At 37.7% G+C, this 7221-nt stretch overlaps 1 long non-coding RNA gene across 1 annotated transcript; it reads left to right on the top strand.

Moving 5' to 3' along the window:
• The first annotated feature begins 1125 nt into the window (after positions 1-1125).
• On the top strand, positions 1126-6782 carry LOC129137092 (uncharacterized). The gene is made up of 3 exons (XR_008539278.2): positions 1126-2754; positions 4337-4430; positions 4723-6782. It is a non-coding gene; the product is annotated as an uncharacterized LOC129137092 (long non-coding RNA).
• The last annotated feature ends 439 nt before the right edge of the window (positions 6783-7221 follow it).

Below are 7221 nucleotides of genomic sequence, written 5' to 3'. Positions count from 1 at the left end.
TTAAAGTGAGGTGGAATTTGGGTCTTTATTTCAAAAGGGGTGAACTATAGACACAAAGACAGTTTGTATGCAGTCTCTAGAAGCTGCTGAAACTGGCTTGAGATCTGCAGTCGCTTATCAGGAAAGAGCATCAGTGAGGCCAGTCCTCTGTCCATTCAGAGCTGCAGTGACCTGGGTTGTAAATCAGGGTTAAGAGGGATCTGATCATTTGCCTGCTAACTCCCATTCTTAGAGAATTTAACAAAAGTGTGGGTTTCTTGTAGCCATAGGAATTTAGGAAGATGCCATGCCAGCCAAGCTGAACCCTCCAGCCATCATTAACTTTTGTTTCCTTAACCTTAGTGTCCATCATGGTTGATGAAGGGGAGTCTGTTTTGGTCTCTCAGATCACAGTTCTTACTGAGTTTCCATAGGTTTCATTGAATAAATGGTTCTCAGCTTGCTATATATAGTTGTCAATTAGTTATAATCCCTTGATTAGACCCCCAATGATGTTGAATGATGTATATGCTAATCTTACCAACTTAATATATGTTTCTCCATGGGAGAAGTTTCCCTGAGCCCCTCATACCATAATTGTTGACTGCATTTTGTCTTTATTATGATTTCCTTATGGCACCTTTTAATAGAGTAAGATTAATAAAAGCCAGAAGCATTTGCAATAACATTTTTAATGTTACTATATAAAGCCTTTATCTCATCCATCTGGGCCACTGCTTCTGGCATTTACTTTCCTAAATTGTTACAATTTCCCCCAATGCAACACACAAACCCACATCAACTGATATTTGTAAGCCCTTGTGTTGTATTCCCTGTGTAATTTGAATCTTCTCCAGCTCCAGCTGTGTCTTGTCTCTACTTGGGGTACAATTAATAGCAGAGCCAGTCATGTCCTACCAGCATTCGTTTTATACAGGCTGGATATATGTGTGAGTATAACCAACTTTTTATTTCATTTTATTTTGCACAGTGCAGCACTGAGACCTTAGAATTTTTCTGCTAATAACTCTCAAGACTTCTTTGCACAGCTACTTTTAAGATAGCTAACCTATAATTTTTTATCTTATCTTTACTATGTTATTATTTTTGATAGGATTTTTATTATTTTTGATAGGATTTAACATGACTCCCAAAATATATTTTACACTGGCCAAAAAGAAAAAAAAAACCCTCTAAATTGTTTAAGGACAAACGTATTTCTAAAAATTTATTTTTCAATTGTTACATTTCTCAGTGTATTCATTTGCTGGAGCTGGTGTACCAAAGTACCACGTACTGGGTGACTCAAACAACAGAACCGCATTGTCTTACAGTCCAGATGCCCAAGATGAAGCCATCCACAGGGTGGTGGTGCCTTCTCAAAACAATGAGAGGGACTCTATTTCACGCCTTTCTATTTCTGGTGGTTTGCTGGTGATCTTTGGCATACTTGGTTTGCAAAAGCATCATTCCCATTGTTGCCTTTATCTTCATATGGTGTTCTCCCCTGTGTGGTACCTGTGTCCAAATCATTTCTTCTTAAAACACCAGTCATGTTGGATTAGGGGCCCAGCCTACTCCAGCATGGCCTCATCTTAACTAACTATAGTTGCAATGATCCTGTTTCCAAAAAGATCACATTCTGAGGTACTGGGTGTTGGGATGTCAACATATGTATTTTGAAGGGATAAAATTCAAGCCATAAAAATCAGCAACTTCATATATATATTTCCCTAACTTACTTTGTTTTATTTTCCAGGTCATTGACTAACAACATCAACAATGAAATGAATCTGAGAAAACAGGAAATTGAGAGCAAGAGAAAAAAGTGTTAATTATACTGATTTTGTGTAAGACCCCTTTGAACACATTTTTAAAAAATCAAATAGAAGGTGCCCAGGTCCACTGTGCCTTGTGGATATTTGTCTTGTATATCCTAGAGATCTACGCATTCATGTGGGAATTGAAAAGGACCCACATTTTACTAGAAGCATCGTTCATTTTTGCCTCAAAACAAACAATGCCCACATGTCAGAAGAACTTTCACAATTCACAGGAACAGTGACCTAATTAACCAACCATAAAATTGCCAAATCCCTACTTCTCATTGTTTAATATGCTTAGAAAACCCATTCAAATTGTGAATTATCAAGTGAGCTTACACTGATAAATAGATCCAATATTTAGGAATTTTTAAATCTTCCATTCCTTTTTTTTTTGTCTTTTTAAAAATAGAACATTAGAATATGTCCTCCAGGTTTTAGAGATGGGGGAGACATGCTTCCCTTTATTTCTCAGTAATTCAGCCAAAAAAAATCTGGAGAGAATGCAAAGGCAGCTACTGGAAACGTTGAAAAGTAGACGTGAGCCCATCATCAGGGAAGAGCGAGAGAATCTGAAATCTACTCGAAAAAGTGAGTTTCATACTTAGTGGGTCTTGTGTTCCTATCCTAACTCGACACAGCCTGAAACTTGGAAGTGAGCATGATGGAGTGGATACAGTGAGATGCAGAAGAAATCCTCCAGTTTGGGCTGGAAGGGAAAAAAGAGACCCCCTAAAACTCAGACAGTGGAAGAAATTCCTGGTGTTTTTTCTTCTCTTTTTCTCTGTTCTTCCACATAGCAATTTAGTATTGACTACAGCATCTCTGTTACAATGATAGCACCGAAATGTTGTAACCATATGGCCTGCAAAGCCAAAAATATTTATCTGACCATCTACAGGAAAAGTTTGCTGATCTGGATGAAATATTCTGATATTAAATATTCCATTTTGTGAGTATACCACAACTTAAAAATCTACCTCTTTGGCTATTTAGGCTTGTTTGTTTGTTTTGTCTGTTTTCTGGCATTATAAATTGTGCTGCTATAAGCTGATTTGTGTGTGTCTCTGGATGGATATGAGCAGTTTCCTAAGATTGTGTACGCTGAAAAATGCCAAGTCATAGGGTATGGCTGTATTGCAGCTTTTCCAATTTTTAATTTATCTTTTCACATTTTCTACAGTAACTTTTGATAAATAAAATTCCCTCCATACTCAAGTGAGCACATTCCTGTAACAGATCTCCTGTCGGTTCTCTTTCTCAGGAGAACCCTGACTAATATCTATTTATATTCTCATTTTTCACCAAAAATAAACAAGGCTTTGGTGTTCTGAATGGAATTGTTTTGAATTTTAGATTAATTTGGGGAAAATGGCATCATTAAATATTGATTGTTCTCATTCATAAATATGTGATATGTCTCCAATTATAGCTCTTCTTTTATGCCTTTAACAAGTTTCTTTTTATAATTCAGTGAATATGGAGCCTGCATAGCTTTTGGAAGGTTTTGTAGTTTTACTCTGTCTACTAAAAAGCATAAAAAAATTTGTAAGCCTCAATGCAATTAGAAATTAAGAATTAAGCTACTAATGGTGCAACTCTGTAAGCACAAGGCATAAAAAACAAGTGTTATGGCCGAGCCACACAGTGAAAGAGGTATGAATCACTGCAAACACTGGTTGAAGGGAAGCTGTCCTCCAAACAGAAGCATCCATTTTTGTACTTTTTAAAAATTTTTATTTCTTCATTTTTTGAGATGGAGTCTCGCTCCGTTGCCCAGGCTGGAGTGCAGTGGCGCGATCTCGGCTCACTGCAACCTCTGCCTCCCAGGTTCATTTCATTCTCCTGCTTCAGCCTCCCTAGTAGCTGGGACTACAGGTGCCCGCCACCAAGCCCAGATAATTTTTTGTATTTTTAGTAGAGACAGGGTTTCACCGTGTTAGCCAGAATGGTCTCAATCTCTGGACCTCGTGATCCACCTGCCTCAGCCTCCCAAAGTGCTGGGATTATAGGCATGAGTCACTGTGCCCTGGCCCCATTTTTGTACTTTTAAGGGAGTGAGAAATAAACTACTTTTGCTTTTAAGCTGTTATAAAATTTGGCATGAATTTGCCAAGCAACTCAACATTAATCTACTGTCCTTGAATTAATTATAAAAGTTGCAGACAGTCTTGAACATTTAACAACACAGACACAATTATTCTTGAGGAATTAAAATTGGGAAAAGTTCTAATACTTTTTTTTTGTAGAACATTTTTACCAATTTAAAAAAGTGATCATTATAGATTAACTTGAAATCACAATGCAGAATTGTGTTATGCCATAGATCACTCAATAATTTGTTGTCACATATATGCTTCTCTGCCAATCCTAGTAGACTTCACACCTTGTGCTATATTATTAGTCTTCCTTTTATGAGGCAGACAGTACCCATTTCATAAAATATGAAGACTATAGCTTCGGGCCAGAGGATTTGAATTTTCATACTAGAGGTTATAATATGTGATATCATGAGCTTGTTTTTATTGTCCTAGGAGGCTGATATTCCTAATCTATTCTTAAGGATGGCAATCTACCCAGTGGGCCTGCTGGGACTCCAGTTACCCGATGCACATACATTGCTTGGTGGTCGGTAAATATTATTTTGCTTTCTTTATTCCTTTGTGGAAAAATTTCAGGTAGAGAAGAAGCCTGAAATAATTTGAAGAACTTTAAAATTTTTTTCACCCACTAATTTATATTCTCATTAGCAAAAAGAACCGAATATTGGTAGCTCTATACTTTATTATAATAAAGATGTGGAACTTCTTGATTACTCTTTCCTTCTACGTTGACTCATTCTATCACTATTAATTCACTCAGGAAATGCTGATTGAGCAGCTCCTTTGTATAGATGTTAATAGCATGGTTCTCGCCATAGGTCACAGAGGTTGGTTTGCCGAGCAACTCTGAGAACCCGTTTTTAAGTTCCCTGACTCTCCTATTCACTGGAATGGAATGCCTTGCTGTCTGGGCCCTCCTTGCTTCACCTTCCAATGAACTGAAATCATCACACTGATCGTATTGTAGCGGAGAGTGGTGTGTTAAAACCATAACCATAACCCCCAGTCTTGAGACCAGCCTCAGCTCTGTCGCTTTCTTATCTCTTCAGATGCAGCAGATAGTTACCTCTAACTTTTAGTTTGCCTCAGACATTAAGAATAAAATCATATTCAGCATAATTTAGGTGTCATTGTCCACATTCCACTGGTGCTAACAAACATTTTTATATTGTTCCCATGTGTCAACAGTAGCAATCTGTGGCTCATTATAAGTGACAGCAAATGTCAACAAGCCTGCCTCCTGGAGATTTGTTTGTAAAGATTCCTTATCAGTTGTTGTGATTTATACCCCTGGCTTCTATCGTCATTGATTATTCTATATATTTTCCTCCTTCAAGTGAATGTACAAAGAGACTAAGAAAACCTCAGTCAAACTTGGAAATTTCCTTTGTAATATTCTTTTTAAAGTTAGTTAGTTATGGTAAGTTCCTTATTATCTATCTGTTAAGAATTGGGATGCTGAGCTTGGTTTGATTTTCTGGTTAACAAGAATATTAGCCAATCATCAAGAATATAAAAGGAAACACTGGTTAGCAAAGAATTAGAATTACAAAAGCAATGAATTCATACCTAAGCCCTTGAAGGTTACACTGGTTTCGATTCATAAAGTGCATGCTTCTGGTGTCCAAGTGCAATATTCCAAACATCAATTATCACTGTACATTGGTTTATTAAATATTTTCTGATTGATTTGCTTTATCTAGATTCTACATAATGCTTTGTACTAAACTATGAATACTTTCCATTTATGGAAAAATGTCCAGCTTGAGATCACAGAGCAATTGAAGATTATCTTTCAGAGACTTATTTTTCTCCTTAAACTTTTGTTTCCTTGATTTGGCAAACAAAGCTAGTCACTTTCTGTCACATTTCTTTTCTTTTCTTTTCTTTTTTTTTTTTTTTTTTTGATACAGTGTCTTGCTCTGTTGCCCAGGCTGGAGCACAGTGGTGCGATCTTGGCTCACTGCAACCTCCGCCTCCCGGGTTCAAGCAATTCTCCTGCCTCAGCCTCCCGAGTAGCTGGGACTACAGGTGTCCACCACCACACTCGGCTAATTTTTGTACATTTAGTACAGACGGGGTTTCACCATATTGACCAGGCTGGTCTCAAACTCCTAACCTTGTGATCCGCGCCCACCTTGGCCTCCCAAAGTGCTGGGATTACAGGCGTGAGCCACCACGCCTGGCCTGTCACAAAATTTCTATCCCATCTTATTCTATCCCATGTCATCCACTGCCATTGTACCACCAAACTCTACATTGCCCTCTCTCAGAATGTCCTCCTGTTCCTTGGAGATAGCACTGTACTGCTGTTACCATAGATGCAACCCTCAGGCTTCATGCCTGCATGGCTTCTGCACCTGGGTACGTCCTGGAGATCTTTGCAGCCACCTAAACAGACACGCTACCCTCTGTTCCAGCACTCTGTACTTGGTTCTTATCTTGCCGGGTATGTGTTAGTCTGTGTTTCATCTGTTTATATGTGTGTCGCTTCTAGTAAACTCTGAGTTCCTCAGCTTAAAAGTCTCATTTTGTGCAATTTCTTTTAATCACCAGTATTTGATACATTACTTGGACACTTAAAGAATAAATGAAATAAATGAATGAAGCATTTCTTCCAGTGTACAAAACAACTGAATAAATGAATCAATTAATTATCAATTAACAAATAGAAGTGCCAAGGAAGTGGTTAAATGATTTGCTCCTGGTTAACACAGAGCTTGGGATGGCCACCAACTCTCACCTCATCATTCTATCTACTGACTAGTTGGCCTTGAATTTGTTAATTTAAAAAAATTTGAAGTTTCAATGTTCTTGCAGCAAACTCTAACATACATACTTAATGATTAAAGGCAAGACCTCAAGGGCAGATTGGAAAACTAAGAACAACGCTAAAAAAAAAAAAAATGACTTGCAGGGTTTTTACTAATTTCCAAAATTAAGTAACAAATCACTGACTTGAAATATTTTTCACAGCAGCAGTGATATCATCTAGGTATGGTTTAAAACACAAATCTCAATTTTTCCTTTCCTTTAGCTGAAATAATAAGATAGATTTTGCTGTGATTAGGAAGGAAAGATATCAGTGCCTAAATTATCCCATATAAAGGAGTTCACTCACTTTTAAGATGCAATCTATTTTTGCCTTAAATGTCTTCTGCAAACAGCCTTGCCACTTCAGTGCTTGCGAGTTGATGTATGTGTCGAGAGAACCGAGCCAGGTCCCGGCTGTGCCGCAAATCATTCACGTGGTGCAGCTGGACACATGTTCTGTTAGTCAAATAAGCATATTAGATTCAATGACTATGAAACTCTCT

This window comes from Pan troglodytes, chromosome 16, assembly GCF_028858775.2.
Source record: "Pan troglodytes isolate AG18354 chromosome 16, NHGRI_mPanTro3-v2.0_pri, whole genome shotgun sequence".
Taxonomy (NCBI): Eukaryota; Metazoa; Chordata; class Mammalia; order Primates; family Hominidae; genus Pan; species Pan troglodytes.
Note: the sequence above shows the minus strand (reverse complement) of the source record. Positions and strands in the feature narration are given on the sequence as shown.